Raw genomic sequence first — 18,776 nt, 5'->3', positions numbered from 1 at the left:
TTATTTTATAGGCACCTGTAAGGATTGGTTTTCCAGTGCTGGATGCTTATATGGTTGTGGCCTCTATGTGATGAACTACCCTTTGAGACTCAGATGGATGTGATGGTTGATTGTCAATGTAAAGGGGAACTCTCACTGGAGCTTTTTAAGATGTAATTATGAGTATACAGCAGTTGCAATCACAAATCAAATTAGATGTGCTGCTCATATAGCTATTTGCAACTGGCTGCTTTATTGCAGAGTCCTACAGCACGACAAACCCTTGAGATCAAGGAAGTTTTATACTGGGGAGCAGTTAAATCTGTGAATGCAACTGCTAGAGGCTCCAGTTAGAGGTTCTTCATGAATTATGCATGCTTTAAAGTGATGATCTGCCAATTAATCATCACTGTCATTTGTTGGTAGACTTTTAACCATAGCAGAGAAGTTGGATTCTAAAGGACATACTTACTCCACAAAGTGACCAGAATTGACAATAATAATAAACCAAGACAATTGCCATTTAAAAGTGCCCCTGAATTCAATGGCTCTTTATTTAGCTTGATGGGGCATGCATTAGCCACCAATGGTCATCTAATATTAAATATGAGGAGATGGGGGTCCAGCAACATCCTTGATATGTTTTCTAACATGGGGCATCATTTGTGATGTTGTAATTGTGGAGAATGTTCTCTAATCCCTCCAGTTTCCTCCAACTAGTAGAAAATAAGGGAAACTCACCACACCGTTCAGATATGTCATTATTCTCAAAGGGCAGACCAAAGTAATGGGCACAACTTTTTCTCTCTTTAAGGGTTCCAAATATAATACAATACATCTTATTTTTTACAATTACTGTTTATCCCCCCTGATGCAAACTCAGGGGCATATTTAGACTGATGAAATTGTTCTGGCATTATCGTTTTATGGATCATTACAAATGGGATTATGCCTAATAGTCATTTATTTTCTGCGACATCTGTTGGATAAAGCCTTAAACTGTCTGGCAGGTATTAATAACAACAGCAGCATTACTGTATTTCAGACTTTTGTGAATAATCCCGTTCTATTGATATTGAGAGGAATGGTAGTTCCTCGCACCAAGTTAACAGTGAGAACTGCCAGAGACTCTCTATACAGCGAGGATAGTTTACATGTTTTCAGGCTATAGGCTCTTAGGTGAACTGCACTGGCGTCCTTATAGCTGTCACACCACAAGTAACAAAATGTTTGCCTGGCTGGCTTCATCAAATATATCGGCAGGTATCAGCTGTCATATTTTACTCGTACTTCCTCATAAAAAAAAAAAAAAAAAAACTAATGCAGATATATACTGAAAACATGTAACAGTGAATGAAAAGCTAATTTATAAAGTAAGGCTTTTTTCAATGTCTAGTATCCTTAGGGCTCTGGATTAGAAATGTTGTGTGTGGGCCGATTGTGCAGCACTGATTTTGTTACACAGAACCACACCTTTTTGCAGAAAACATTTTAAAATTATACGAAAAGGCAGTGTGCTCTAGTGGGTAAAGTCCAGGGCTTATAACCAGAAGGTGGCTGGTTCAAATCCCACTTCAGCCACTGACTGACTCACCATGTGACCCTGACAAAGTTGCTTAACCTCTTACTGATATTATGTTAAATCAATGTTTTACTGTAATTTACCTCAGAAAAGTGTTTTGTGATGGTGGTCCACTATGAAAGGTGCTATATAAAGATAGTATTATTATTATAATAAACTAAAATACAAATATTTCAATTATAAGTGCTTTTCATTGATCAGTGGGAAACTCTAGCAAGCCATTACCTCTTTTCACCTTCTGAAGCCCTGGATCTTACCAAGCTACTGAACCCTGGAGGAAAGGGCCCAGCCTGAGAGGCCACTGTCAGGGTGTCTGACCAGTAGGGGTTGCTGAAGCAGAGTAAGGCAAACTATTTATCTCCCTAACCCTGTGGAAGCACAAACAATTGTCATCTTGTAGCGAGCAAGATTTCAACAGCACTTGCCTTTCAACAGTACTCCCTCTCCCTGCACTTCAGCAGTACATAAATGGTGAGTCATAAACACAAAATCTTTATGCAGGGCAAAACAACTACTAGCCCACTGAGAGAACAAACATCTAAGAAAACCCTGCAATGCAATGAACAAGAATGCCAAAAAGTGCTCAAATTGTACTGCAATTAAATATGTATTACTTCCAGGTGGTCTTGTTCCTTAGAGCACACCTATTTCTAAGTGTGTAATATTTGCTTATAGACTACTTTGTTCTAAACACAAACAAGAAATGTTAATGCCAGTTTGTCCAGGATAGACCACCCTGCCTCTGCATACTTAATGTTGCTTGCAGTGCCTTAGTTATTCTAACGTTAATATTAATCTACAAACCCCCAATATGCTATCTGCAAACAAACCACAGAATGCTAAAAGGATTAACCATTAAATAAAACTGCCTGAAGTTTTAGATTTTTGTATTTATTTACTTTTTATTTTCAATATTCAATTCTGTTTCTTTACGATTTAGGTGTTTGGAATACATCAAATCTGGCAATGGAATGTGCAAGCTTAACTTTCTTGCTTCCAAAACAACTAAAACAAGTTTTAATATTCTGTTTAATCTTTATGGGATTTCACAATCCTCTGTTATTTTCTATTATCACTCCAATTTAACCAGATTTCACACATGTAGTCCTTACTGGAATAATGCCCATTTTAATGCATACAATAATGTTTGCCATGCCATGATTACAGCTAATGGTTAATTAATTATTAACCCATGAGAGACCTACCATACATCTCCCCTGACGAGTAGTGTTTCTCTGTTTCCAACTCATTAGTGGAAACAAGTGGTTAATGACTCTAAATAAGCCAAGTGGATTTTATAATGATGGCTATTTTACATGATTGTTCATGGTCATTAAATAATTTATTCTCGTGTCATTTGTTTCTAGTGTCAGTGCTTAATACTACCTGCTACACCTACTATCTTACAGAAAATCCTTTATGACAGGAATATTTTCAAGTAATAGTCAAATTTCTTTCTGTCCTAAACTATGGTAGGGATTTTAAGATGATGATGTGATAAAATAATATTGTAAAACAAGATGTGTTTTTTATATAAATATGTGCTGCAATTCAATCCATATATTTGACACATGACAAAATGTTATCTTTTCGGAAATACAGTATGCTTCATTTATGTGTGTTGTACTTTCAGAATGCATCGCCAGATACTTGGCTAAACCCCCAGTGTTACTATGGTTTTGACATCCCAATAAAAAGCAAGTTGTATTTTATTTAACTCACCATAAATCAACTCGCTAAAGCCTAACTTTTCCTTCTATTGCCTCTAATCAGTGCAGTTCTAGTAAAGTTAACTGAGCACTGTTGAAATGTAAGAACCAGGTATTATAGCAAAAAGAGAACATTGCACTATGTAACACAATTTTTGTTCCTGGGTAGTAAGTGTTATTTCTTAATTGCTTATGCCTCAAAAGTAAATACAGTATAATCGTAAATCTCGAAAAACTACTCACTTCTAAATCTTTTGTAGTCATTTTTGTATTACTTTAGTATAAATACATTTTAATTTGGATTCATATGTTGTTTTTTTCTGACTTTATGTGAATGAAAAGACACACATTTGCCCATTTTTCCATTGGAAATAGTGATATTTGGAAATATCACTGTCCTGGTCACAAAAGCAAAGTTTGTGGGGAATAATAGCCATTTTCTATACTTTTGAGGCATAAGCAATTAGGAAATAACACTTACTACCGAGGAACAAAAAAATGATTATGATTAATAACACAAAATCCTAAAAGCTATATTTCTCCTGTCTCCTGTTTACATTTGTTTTCACGGCATGATACACATACAACTATGAAATATGGCATTACCTTTTTTTCTGGGTGAAATGTGTTTTCCTAGAATGTTATTTATGAATACTGAATATGAGTATTAAGTAAATCGTTGAAGGTTTGGACCAGAACCATAAAACAAAACATATTGCCTTGTCGTATTTCTTCAGGAAGCTGTGCATTAAATTATGCAACATTTTAATAAAATTAATCCTATATCGTATATTTATTTATTTGACAATTTGCAGTACACATTTATGTAAATATACAAGCACACACTTATATTACCATAACAACTGCATACATACTTCCAAGCTTCCCTCATATTTTAAAAGATAATATTGTAATTATGTGCTGCCTAAACTGGGTGGACAATTTTGGAAACCAGGCCACTTTTTTTATTGATCTCAAAAAAATACATACTTATAATTGATTGCCTTTGATTTTAATGCCATTGTAACCTCTTTAGACAAAATCTATTAATCTGAGATTCGAATATAAAAAATACTACAGCACTGTCATCTAGTGGAAACATTTTTTTAAAATCAAACCTTGTTTCTGGATATTGTACAGTAGTGCTTTGATCTTGGTGACTTTGCTATGTTGACTTGAAAAGTAACCAATTTAATAGGGATTTACTAAATCACTTCATTGTTGACATTAAAATCATAATTGGTCTCTTAGAAGTATTTTTAGTTTGTGCAAAAAAAACATAATAAAAATATAAATCCTGAGATAATGTACAGTGGAAAGTAGTGTATTTTTTCAATTCTGAAGGAATGTCAAAAGCTTCAACTCTGCATCGTAATTCTAGGATCTGAAAATATTACAAAATGAATCTCCTATCACATATTAACATGTATTACTGCATAACTCTCTGCATTATTCTGTTTGTAATATTAATAGATTTATAGAATAGCAAACCGCCTGTGCTATAGTATCTGATTCTACTATTCTTCTTTTTTTGACCTTCACCTTAAACGAGTAATTCTAAAATAGAGGACATGTAAGTGAAATTGCACGCAGCACAGTTAATACAAAGGCATACAAACTATCAATCTTTCATTTATTGATCCAGGTACAACAAAGGTCAGAGTGAATGTGGACGAATAAACTTCAATTTAAATCAAGCATTGTATATTTATTTAAGTTACGCAATCAATAGATGCAATATTGCCAGTTTAGATGAAGCTCTGTAATAGATTTGTAAAAGTATTTTTATTTCTACATGACAGGTTGTGCTTTTCTGGTTAACCAATAATATCATTGTATGAATTTGAATGTTACCATTTATAAAGTATTTTTGGCAAATACGTATTTGCATAACAACAATCTAATGTGATAAAAATTATTTATAGGAAAATAGGTTTATGATTCGATTCATGACATCAGGTGCTCTGTTTTGATGATCCGGGTAAGTTAACTCCTTTAAAGTCATCCTTATGTTTTGTTGAGGTGCAAGGAGAGAAGCATTTCAATCCAATTGACTTAAATGCATTATTTATGTACAAGTGTCTGTTTTTTACCCATTTTTAGGTCAGAGTTACAGTTTTTTGTGTAACCAGCAAGCTAAAGAACACACACTCTCAACTTTCAATACAAAGCCCAGCTTTCAGGGTTGGGTTAGAGCTACAAACATTTTTTTTTCTCATCTATAGCTGTAAACCTGTACAAAAGCAAATCTACTCCAGATTCAAGCTGTATTACAGTAAGAGAACAGACCATTGGTAAACAAGCAAACATTTAAATGCAAACCTACTGAATAATGTTACGTTAACATATTGAATTAAATACCATTTTGTAGTTTTCCATATACTTAACGAAAAACTGCCACAAATTGAAAAATGTGACATTTCGAAATCTAACATTAACTACTGTGCTTGTATTATCGCTTCCAGTAGACTTATGCAATATCATTTTGCAGTTTATTTGTTAAAATTCTAGGTGATGCAAAACTTTTGGCCATACCAGTACATCGGCAAGGCTGTCAGTGATCCCTGTCAAAATAATGTGGCACCCTAGTTTAAAGACATGGTTTTATTATGTTTGCTATAGACCATATAATAGTAAAAAAAAGGTGCAAATTTATTGTGTACGCTTTAGCAGAGAGGCTGGACCATTTTTACTGGTCATTAGTGCCTGGTGATGCCTGGAAATGGAATCGCAGATGATCAGTTGTGCACCTTTGTCCAGGTTTTGCCAGATATCCAAGAGAATGGATAAGTTCCTGACCTGTTAACATACTGTTAAGATGTCCAGGATCTCCATCACATGCACTAATGTATCTAAAAGATGCAAGGTATTTCTTGTTATTGCATACCTTATTTCTGGGAGATGTTTTAGTTTTTTACATCTGCAGTAAAGCTGAACAGGTTTCTGAGCAGTGTCAAAAGACCTGCTAGGAACAAATGTTTGTCATGGTCCAACAGTGCTGTTTGACACGTACCTATATATTTATATATATACACTCTTAAAGTCAGTGGAGATGTTTAAGGAGAACACAAAGATGTTTTGAACTCCTGTAAGTGGATTGTTCATGCACTGGGCTTATAATATATCCAGACAACTTTTAAGTAGTCAAGAAAATCATACAGATTCATTCAGGTTTGAAGTTTTATTAAATGCTTAAAAATGGATTGAGCGGTTACAAACCATGTTGAATCCCAGCTAATAGGCAATCTGGGCGATCCAGTGTCATACAGATTCGACAGCATTAACACTTCAATACAGTTATGGTTATCACATGTTTTGCCCTCAGGCCAGCCATGAAGAAAAGCTAAACCACTCACCACTAAATCCTAAAGAATCCAATATATCACTCCCTAAAGCTAAAATATAATTCCTATACCTTACAGTAAATGCATCAATATAAGTGAGATATAAATTCAAGAGTATGCTTACTATCCAATATATGGAAGTGTAGTGTAGGATATATGCAAAAACAAGAGCTGTCCTCGAAAGCAGAGGCCACTGAATATGACCAAACAGCAACTAGCTTTTTCAGAGATCTTCAGAGCATGGATCACAAAACTTGAGCTAACAAGTTGAATGATAGTTGACTGGGGTTTTTCTTCAACTTTTATAGTCCCAGTAAATCCTTTTTAAAATTAATTGGATATGATCTCATGTTCCACCCCTTCCTCATCTCCAAAATATGTGAACTGATCTCATATTACGGGTATCACAGTCCTTACTACTGAATAGAATACAAGTATATATGTATATATTATAGAGATGTTTTTAACCCTTTGCAGTCCATTTATTCAGTGCTTGTCAGGTGTGTCAGGTCCAATTTATTTTCACACACGTTGTTTAAAAAAAAAAAAAAAAAAATCAGAGTACCATAACCACAGAGGAGATGTGGGCATTAAAGGAGAGGTTGCTGTCAAGAAGTATACCAAGGCTTTGTACATTGGAGGAAGGCAGCAGCAAGCAGTTTCTGAGATTCAGGGCAGCTATATTGAGATTCTTGAGTTTTAGATCCTACTAGAAGGAGTTCATATTTACTAGTGTTGAGCTGAAGAAAATTGGCAGACATCCAGGCCTTGATGTCTTGAATGCAAGCTGAGAGCCGGACCATGGCAGAGGGACTTCAAGGGTCGAGTTTTAAGTAGAGCTGGGTGTCATCAGCGTAGGAGTGAAACATGAGGCTGTGTTGGCGGATGAGGTGACCCAAGGGAAGCGTGTAATGTAAAACACAAGTTTGATATTCCAGCCTGGGTCTAAAATATATTTCCCTCTTACAGCAAATACATTCTTTTCAGCGTGTTCTTGATAGGCTGGCTTTGTTTTATCCATAAATGTGTTTTAACAAAATAATACTGGACAAAGACTATTAGAATTTTGCTTTGCGCCTTTGTCTAAAACCACAAGGCCAGTCCAGTTATTTTTATTTAAATTCAGGCTGAAATTAACATGGTTCACTCATTATTATTATTATTCAGCTCTACAGTTTTTAAACTCGGCCTCTTTCTCTACCTGAAAATCGCCTGCTCAAACAGTTTTCAAACAGTGTGTAACTAAGAATTCAAGGGACTCTGCTTGGCTAGCCAAAGTTATTTTTAGTTAATATGAAACTCTACTTTAAGCACTTTGTTATACTTTCATTATACTAAATCATATTCTTTCATTATACTAAATCATATTCTTACTTGAGCCAATAAACTGCCCCACACTTTTATGCCCTCTTCCTTCTACTGACAGGTTTTCATTAATTTCTATTTTATGTATATAACATTAACTCCTTTCTTCTATTACCAAAGGTACTTTTCGTTAGTTAATATTAAGGTATCATGCATTATAGAGAGACCTTGGATTCAAACCCACTGACAACCAATGAATCTTGCTTCTTTTGTAAAAAGTAATTTTCCCTGTATACCCATGCCCGGTACCGCTTTTCTACAACCAGACAAAGGCAAGGTTACCGACTGAATTACATTCCTTCAGAAGGTCTGTTGTATACTCAACACAGACTGGTACATTCATGCTGTTGCTATAATTATTAAATTAGATCACTTTTTGCACTATATCAGTTTCCCTGCAATTATACTTCTATTTTCTTTACTACTGTAAGATCACAAACCTATCTTAGTTCAATTGTTCTGTCTCAATCTACTTAAGAGCATAAGAACATAAGAAAGTTTGGTTGTTTGTTGGTAGCTTATTGATCCCAGAATCTCATCAAGCAGCTTTTTGAAGGATCCCAGCATTACTGGAGAGTTGTTTCCAGACTCCCACAATTCTCTGAGTAAAAGAGTGCCTCCAATTTTCTGATCTAAATTACCCTTTATCTAATCTCCATTTGTGACCCCTGGTCCTTGTTTCTTTTTTCAGGTTGAAAAAGTCCCTTGGGTCGACATTGTTAATACCTTTTAGAATTTTGAATTCTTGAATCAGATCACTGTGTAGTTTTCTTTGTTCAAGACTGAATAGATTCAATTATTTTAGCCTGTCTGCATATGACATGCCTTTTAAACCCGGGATAATTGTGGTTGCTCTTCTTTGCACGCTTTCTAGAGCATCCTTTTGTAGCGAAGTGACCAGAACTGAACACAATGTTCTAGATGAGGTCTTACTAATGCATTGTAAAGTTTTAACATTACTTCCCTTGATTTAAATTGAATACTTTTCACTATATATCTGAACATTTTGTTGACCTGTTTTTTATAGCTTCCCCACATTGTCGAAAAGAAGACATTTCTGAGTCAACATATACTCCAAGACCTTTTTAATGGATTCCTTCTTCAATTTCAGTGTCTCCCATATGTTTATAATGCACATTTTTATTGCCTGCTTGCAGTACCTTACACTTTTCTATATTAAACTTTTCTACTGCACTCAGTTTGTGAATTAATATTTTATGCAGGACTTTATCAGAAGCTTTCTGGAAATCTAAATAAACCATGTCATATGCTTTGGAATTATCCATTGTTGATGTTGCAGCCTCAAAAAAAAAATCAAGCAGGTTAGTTAGACATAATCTTCCTTTCCTAAAACCATGCTGACTGTCTTCCAGGATACTATTACCACAGAGGTAATTTTCCATTTTGGATCTTATTATAGTTTCCATAAGTTTACATATAATAGAAGTCAGGCTTAATGGTCTGTAGTTACCTGGTTTGGTTTTGCCTCCCTTTTATGGATCGGTATTACTTTTGCAATTTTCCAGTCTATCGGTACAACCCCTGCCTCAAGAGACTGTTGCATGATCTTGGTTAGCGGTTTGTAGTTAACTTGTTTCACTTCCTTGAGTACTATTGGGAGGATCTCATCAGGCCCAGTGGATTTGTTTATTTTAAGAGCTCCTAGTACCTTTAACACTTCTGCCTCTGTTATACTAAAATTATTTAAAACTGGATTAGAACAGGTAGGATATGTTGTCCATATCCTCCTTTGTAAAAACTTGTGAAACATAATCATTTAATATATTTGTTATTTTTTTCTCTTCATTTATGATTTTGCAATTTGTATCTCTTAGACATTTTACTTCCTCCTTGAATGTTTCTTTGCTGTTATAATATTGGAAAACACTTTTGGCAACCCCCTTGGCAATGCTAATTTCTAAACATATTGGCTCTTTTCATTGAGTTTGTTATTCTTCTCTCACTAGATTGGAATGTTTAAGGAGACTTTGTGCTTAGTTCAAAAAGATGCCTGATAAGAAAGGCTTGGAACATTCAACAGGTTAGCCCGACCATTGTACAATGAACTCTCCATACAATCTTTACACAGAGCTACTAATAATATTTTCTACTGGATACAGAATATTCAAAAAGAATCCTACACTGTTACTATAAGCTAATAAAGAGTATATCATAACATTTTCTGAGCAGTGTATTTCAGACCAGCCCAGCTCCAACAAGATTCTAATTCCCTTTCTGGTCCAGCTCTGAGTGGTTCTGTTAAAACCACGACCGACCGAGACAGCTATCTTTTCACATGACAGGTGTGGGTGACAACTGCCTTCAGTTCATACCTGCAAGACACCTGAACACATTTGGCAGGGACACCCTCCTTACACTCCAGTCTACCCAAAGGAGCCCATTTAACTGTGAGACCAGTTTCACAAGCAACACATTAGATTCTTCTCACATTGTCAGGATCAACATTTAAATGTGAGAATGACATCCCTTCAGCGCCACTACATTCAAATAGCATTCGGCAGTGCTTGACCATATGGCTACAGGCCGAGCAAGGTTTTGGCTTTGTCATTGACAACCTGCTCCAGCATTTGTCAAATCCACAATTTACCAGAGACTTGCATTTAGCCCCTCTGTTCAGAATTAGTCTTTCACCAGAAACAATGGTTCTGGATTGATAACTGTTTCCTTCATGCATTTCAATGTGATCACAATGGGCAATTATAAGAGGTATTCCCTCAATCGAGAACACAGGTGTGGGCCAGTACTCACCATTTTTCATGTCACTGGGTTTCCAACCTATCTTCTCATCTGTATCATTAGTGGGTAAACACATCGTAGCTGAATCTGGTCCCAGCGAAGGGCAATTGGAAATACCAAATGAAGAGAAAGACAAACTAACATTGCACTTGTGTGATACAAAAACATAATTGCTTGCAATGTAAGGGCAACAGGGTAATATATGTGCATGAGCTACTTTGTACTTAGTCTTATGCTTGATTAGGACTAAACATGCATACTTATCACGTTTATAAAACCTCTGTGTAAAATCTCAAAAAAGTATTGTATTTTTACAGACTCCAGATGAACTTGAAGATGTATCTGATTCAGAAGAGGATTATGAAAGTTGCAGCCGGACCAGTGTCCAAATGGAGGGAAGACAGACAGGGTATGGGCGTTCACACATTATATCACACAAGGAGAAGCCATCTTGTGTTATAAATAGCCATAATGCACAGTTTTAAAGCCACTGAGATGAAGTTTTTAAACCGTTTACAACATTATATGGCAGATTTATCTAGGTTTTTAAAACAAAATGCAGTGCCCACTAAAAACTTTACTTTCAGTCAATGAACTTCCTGAACTTCCTACTTTTTTTACGGCTTTTCACTTAAACCAATCGGTGGAATTAGTGGCTTTCCATCCCCCTCCTTTTTCTTTGGAGGAGGATCAGAGATTGAATTCCCTCTGCCCGGTTCAGGCATTGAGATGTTTTATGGATAGGGCAAGAGCGGTGCGTCAGTCTGGCCAGCTCTTCATCGGTCATTGTTAAAGGACGCTGGGTCAAGCCCTTTCAAAGCAATGACTGTCCCACTGGATTGTGGACACAGTCTCAACTGCATATACCAATAAACAATACTTTTTCAATATAAATAAATAAATAAATGTTAAATTATAATAACTAATTAATAGATATACAAGTAATATACTACATTGGACCAAATTCATAAATGGCAAAATGAAAAAGGAACCAATAATGTAAAATAATTAAATAAACAAACAAACAAACAAACAAACAAACAAACAAATAAATAAATAAATAAAAGGATAAAACTAACGACAGCAAAGTTTGATGCAATATTGTAAGCGTAACACATTAGCCTACACTAAAAAATTGGACAACATACTATCCTTATACGCATTAGTCTATTTATAACCAGGGCTTATATCACATAACTAACAACTATTGAAAATTAAACAAGCAAAACTGGAACTTTCACAGGCTCATCTACTTATATCATTGTAAAGAAGTTCGTAATTTAGAGGATATTTTTCTCCTTCTGGCATTCATTCCATCAACATCTTCCATAAAAATGTCTTCTACCATATTTCTTTTGGATCAGAACATTCTGAGTGTAGCAAAACGATTTAGAAACCCCTCTGGTAAGGAATTGCGCTTTGATGCCATGGTCTGCTGTAGTCTCAAGAAAACACTGCAACCATAGATACTGAAATGCTGCACTGCATCCAAAAACTCAACTCTATTGGCTAGGGGCTTTAGTGAAATACATTTTGATTGGTTTGTCATGCCTGAAAAAAAAGACATTGCTAAAAAATGAAATAAAAATAATGATCTTGTACTACAGACTGGACTAACCATTGTTTGTTTGATTGTCTGAAATCCAGCAAAGTTTTTTCTGCTAATTTGAAAAAAATATAACACACTTTTAGTGCGTAGTAGTCATCGATCGAATTTGATCACAATTATAATGAGCTGTCTGCAAAGGGAAAAGGCAAGCAGTGGCTTTATTTAAACTCTAAAGCCTTCCACACCAAAAACTGCTCTAAATGTAGGCAAATGAATCATCTTAAGTGCCAAGGATAATCACTTCAAGGGTGATACAATATATCAATTACAATTGCACTCATCTTAATCAACACACCTTTAATTAGGCTAGGACCCTGCATACTGATTGTAAGTTAATGGAGACTAAGGGATCTATTTTGAAGCAAGTGTAAAAGCACATTAAGAGGATTAAAGAGGAAGAGAGGATTAAAGAAAAAAGTTGAACTGATTGGTTAAAAGGATTGAATTGAATGCTTGTCCCACAAAAAAAAAAAAATAAAAATTCTGTTTTTTAATTTCAATGTCAAATGTGTTTAGTCTCACTTTGTTTCTAGGCAAAGATGACACAATTGCCAGTCTGAAAAAGCAAAGATAGCGGAGCAAGTAGCCGATTTTAAAAAGGTGAAGAGCAAGCTGGATGCAGAGATTGAAATCTGGGATGATACCAGCAATGATGTCATTGTTCTTGCTAAGAAGATGTGCATGATTATGATGGAGATAACAGATTTTCACTAGGCAATTGTGAAAATAATAATAATAATAATAATAATAATAATAATAATAATAATCATTTACCCCACTTTTGAAGGTCGGCTTTATAAGATTTGGCTTCCCAAGGGGTAACGTGACTATTATTTCAATAAAAGTGAAGCTGCTACCTTAAATTGCAATTTAATACAATGAACCAGCCATTTTAACATGTTCAAACGTCATGCGCTAAGCAGAACCCTATCGTAGTAATCTTTCATTTTAAGAGCAGTGATCAATATATTAAAATCCTTCAGTCTTAAACAGTTTAGAACTTTGCTATCTGCTAGCTATCTGTTTACCATGTGGTGGTGTTTTATAAAACACTTTATATAGTATTTGAAAGATGTAACTGGTGCATGAAGGGTAAGTCAATGCAGTAGGATTTTACTTTTGCAGATGGCATTACAGATTGGTATTTGAGATCATGTAGCCTTCAGGGATTTTCCAATGCTTCATGTAGATACACATTAGCATCTCTCAGTATGATATATATATATATATATATATATATATATATATATATATACACACACACACACACACACACACACACACACACACACACACACACACACACACACACCCACACACACACAGTAGATGCCGGTTATTAGCAACCCTGAGAAAGACAACTTTTGGTTTTTAACAACATTTTACCAGGAACCAATCCCATCCCATAGACTTTAATGTTAATGGAATTTTGATATTAGCAATTGCATGCCGCTTATTGACAACTTTATTACTAGTTGTCTGGGGCGAAGTGGCACGCAAATTGAGATGGGTTTACAGCAGAAGGTAGTACATTGTAAAAAGCAGACAACGTTGGACAATTTCTTGTATTAAAATTGTGTTCTTTAGCATTGTACAACACATATTTGCTTTACTCATTGTAAGGTCAAATGTATTTCATCATGGTGTAGTACTATTTAAGCCTACTCTTATTTGTTTGTTTTACACATGCGTGAAGCAAACAGTTTTATGTTTGTGTATTTTGTGTTTCTCATGTTCACTTTTTAACACTGTAACATTTGTATTTCAGCACCATATTTGTACAACTACAGTATATATTGTTCCATATAAAACTTGAAAATGGGGGCTTTTCGCTTAATTACATCTTTTTGCTGGGAACTGAGAGGTTGTTAATAAGCGGAATCTACTATATATATATATATATATATATATATATATATATATATATATATATATATATATATATATATAATGGATGAACTATCAAGCAGTTTTTGAAAATACCTGTACATTTTTCAAAGCAGATCTGAAAGCTCATCATATGGATTCTAATGCTCTATGCCATGTATTTTTCATGGTGTACTTTATACATTCAACTACCATGATCCATTTAATGGCAATGTATTTGTAGTTCGCACAGTGAGGCAGACTAACATCTTATTTTGTGCTTCAAAGAGCACAGTCATATTTGAAGTAGTTGTTTAGTAAATACATTTGTACATATATGTAAATACAATGTTATTATGCATAGTAGAAAACCATTTGCCTTGTTTTGCTTCAGCCTATGACTGCTCTTAAATATATAATTTACTTCTGCATATATGAGTGGGAGCCAGTCTGTGTTGTGTAGGAAATAGGGTGGAGGGAATAGGGTTGAGGGAATGGGGGAGATAGGGAGGCAACTAAAACTGCATATTAATTAACTATAAAGGATGAGGAGAGAATATGTCTTTATGTGTACAGCATGTCACTCTTTAGATTTTTACATACATCCAGTTGTTATACATTTTTCCTAGGACACTCTAACACATGTTATTGGGTGTATCAGAAACTGAGGATATTTAGAGGAAACTGTCCATCTTTCCTTACATTTTCACATAAACATACAGTGAATGTAGGTCATGGAGATTTACTTTTACTGACACTGATCACTTTACTGTTGTATCTACAGTAGTGGTAGGGGGTAGAGGGTGTTTTTTAGTAGAATACATGTCTCTTAGAAGAACACATGCATCCCCAGATAATATGATAGGTACTAAAGGCATCTTGAGTTCACAACCTTTTAAGCACATGCCCTTTATTGTCACAATCAATGTATCTGTTGGTTGTCTTTGAGTAGGATATGTTATGAATAAAACATGTTAGTCTTCCAACCATTACTAGCCTAGCACACTTAATGCATACTGCAAGGAATTAAGGAATTTAGAAAAAAGAATATTTCCATTTAAAAGGGCGACATGCAGATTTCCTTTTGAAAACGTTACATTTGCTGTATTCACAGCAGTAAAATACCTGCAGGGGGTTTTGGTTTAACTCAATTCCTAATCTGTAAACATGGAGTCTAGAACATGATCCTTTCTGTTACATATCTAAAGAAATTAATTTGCTTAATAAATGTTTTATTTAAAAATACTAAGAGCCATTTCCTGGTCATCTTCAGGGCAAAACAAATTAGTATGCCTATTTTTTATTCAAAAGTAAAACATAAATAAATATTTTCCCAACTAACTGAATTGATGAATATAACATAAATCTTCTCTTATGATAGAATTGATTTTTGTTTATCAAAAATGTTTAAAATGCATGCCTAGATATCAATAGTGTATTTTTTCAATGGCAGGAGTGCAGGATGCACCCTATAGCCTGGAGGTCACCGGTTCAGCTGACGGCACACGTTTCGAAAGACGTGTGTGTCCATCTTCGTCTCTCCTGAGTCAGTGCTGGGTTGGCAGCTGTGAGCTGGGTTGAAATAAAAATAATTGGACTTTTCAAATTGGGGAAACAAAAAAAACAGTATCATCAGCTAGTTTCCTGTTCTTTATTTATTACATCTGCCTCTTCATCGGTGTCCTGCATTGTAAATCTTCTCAGTTCTACAGCCTTTGCTAATTCTGGAAATGCATTTAATGGGATACATAAATCCGAACAGTTAATTTTGCATGATAGAAAAACATGTATAATATTAACACACTGTACAGGATTAATCTCAGCTGAGGACACTGTAGTGAAGGTGTTGACAAGGCTGTGGTAATGTTAACAATAGCATCACTGGGAGACGTGAGCAGACGTCAACAAAGAACACAGTTATTTATGTTGTTGATTATTAATATTGTTTCCATATAATGTAGTTCAACTACTGCAGGGGCTCAGTCTTTTGTCTGGCATTGATGGCAAATTAATGCCAATAACATACCCTACTGATTGACTTGCTGCAGCCAGTACGATACCCAAACACACTGAAAGCACCTGGAAGTTCAGGTGAAATGGATATCCTGGAAGGGAAGGAAATCAAACTGAAATTGTTCTTCTACCTAGTGTAATACCAGATGAGTTTTAAAATGAAAATACATGTTTGTGATACTATCTTTCTTCCAAAACTGCACATTTGAGAGCTAGATAGTGAATGGAAGTGCATACCAGGTATAATTTAGGAGTGTTATGTGTGGAATTACAGTATTCATAAGCTGCAACAAGTATCAGCTGCTGCAGAGCCTTGCCAGACTTATAGTATGGTTTCAGGGACAGTGTTCTGTAGTAGGGTCTGCTCATTGATACTGTTGACAGCAATACAATACAGGCACTATGTGCTTTCTAGTTCAGCTTTCGATTCTAAAAACGACCAGGGAAGTGCTTGAAATATGTAATGTTGTATAGTGATGATCCTAATATTGTAAGTGTGCGTGTAGTGTATATTTCGTTTTTACACTATAAATGCACAGTCCTTTATAAGGTTTACAGCACTATAGCTTATACAGAATGTGACCAGAGGTTTTGCAATGCAAGCACAAGGCTTCAGTCTGTAGTTTATATATTAAAAGCCAATAGTTTGTCTTGTTAAGGTCTGCTACCTATTGACTCCTATTCAATGGATACTGATAATGTTATGTAATGATTCAAAAGATAATGTTAGACGACATTTGTTTTATGAAAACTTAATGTGGTTGGCTGTGTGGAATCTGACAGCTAAAACAAACTGCTGAGAATGAGTGTATTCCTCCAGTAAAAATTATTACATTAAGCAAAATGGAGAAACTATGAACAACATTTGCAGCTAAATTATTTGTATTGACCTTTTGTGCTACAGTTCTGCTGGTGACTAATTTTTCACCTAGATTGTGTTTGTTTTTCAGTATGTTCTCAACCATTGCATCATTTGTTAATTCACTTTGAAGGATTTAATCAAAAACGTATTTCTCTTAAGACATAGGATTCTGATGACCCATTTTTTTCTCTTAGATTTTTTGGTTTTAATAGCAATCTGCAAAAATGTTATCATTTAAATAAATGTTTTTGTCTGATTACCTTCAATACTGAAGACAATGCTGTACTTATTACAAAATGCCCATATAGTATGTGACAATCTGCTGCTCTATTAAGGATACAGTTGTATCAAAGTTTGAACAACTTTGAAACAAAACCAGGTCAGGACACGTTAATGCTTATTCATGCTTCATTTCCATATGTCACATGACTGCTTTGAAAGCAATTTTAAATGCGGTCCTGATGAAGAAGAATTTTGGCAGAAACTGTCTCCCTAAATAAAATTAAAAAGTGGCCCAATGACATCAACAAGCAGATGATCCAAAGTTCAGACAGCAGGGAAAGACAAACCCCCCCCCCAGTTTCAGACTGAGGGAGCAGGCCCAATTTGATATTACAGTAGATCAAGGAGAGATTCACTTTGAAAGAAAAGTTTTATTGTACAAATGGAAACTTAGCTCTGTTACTGCATATAACCATATCTGTGCCTCTTCATGTTTTGATCCATCCTGTAAACAAGAGCTGTCATATCTGGAGCAGATCCAGCTTTACTCCCATCAGTTTAAAATCTGCAGTCAGGTGAAATCTGAAATTCAGAACTTGGGTGGAGAGCTCATCACATCTGCAGTAAGTAAAGAAACATATTTTCCTGTTATGTGAACATCATATGTTTATTCAGAGTTACAATACACTATTATTATCCCTAGAAACACTGTTTTGGGTACAGTACCTTCGTTTCACAGCAGTTTACATTATAACAGCATCTGCTGCTTGAGTATAGGCATGTCTGGAGCATATTGTGTGCAACATATTTATTTTGAAAAGAGACCTGGTATGGAATCAAATGTGGTGGAACTGAGTATCTTAAATACATATATACCATTATACCATATATAACATTAAAATCCCTTTCTGACATTCTGCCTTCTACTTCAAAATAATAATAATAATAATAATAATAATAATAATAATAATAATAATAATAATAATAATAATAATAATAATATTAGCCTTGTAGTTCACGTTTCCCTTATGTATAACCTGGTGTAATTGAGATTTTAAATCTCAAAGGATACAACTATTCAGATGTTTAATCAATGCTTCAACTATAGAGGAATCACATTAGATTATAATCTGCTTTGCGGGTTAATACAGTACTGCCAGTACTGTATCCCTTTGCGATTTAAACCACAATCAATACATTAATCAATACATGTTATATTCACTTTAGGAGACAGGTAAGGGTTATTAAATTGTATCAGTCGGTAGCTATAAATTTTTCCCCCCATTTGAACAGAGTGAATTCCTAGTTTTATGACAATACCCTACATTGAAAGCTATTTTCTGGTGAAGAAACTAAAACAGTGGTACTTTATTTTAAGCAAGACGATGTCAATCAAAATGTAAATCCCTTTTATATGGGATGTCTGGCCAAAATGTCAGCACTAAAACTGTAGATCACAGTTGTTACA

At 34.9% G+C, this 18,776-nt stretch overlaps 1 pseudogene; it reads left to right on the top strand.

The window, feature by feature from the left end:
• LOC121321629 overlaps positions 1-18,776 on the top strand; it is a 199,183-nt pseudogene that overhangs the window by 178,271 nt on the left and 2,136 nt on the right.

The sequence above is a fragment of the Polyodon spathula genome, chromosome 10, assembly GCF_017654505.1.
Source record: "Polyodon spathula isolate WHYD16114869_AA chromosome 10, ASM1765450v1, whole genome shotgun sequence".
In the NCBI taxonomy this organism is placed as follows: Eukaryota; Metazoa; Chordata; class Actinopteri; order Acipenseriformes; family Polyodontidae; genus Polyodon; species Polyodon spathula.
This window is presented reverse-complemented; position numbering and strand designations above follow the sequence as displayed.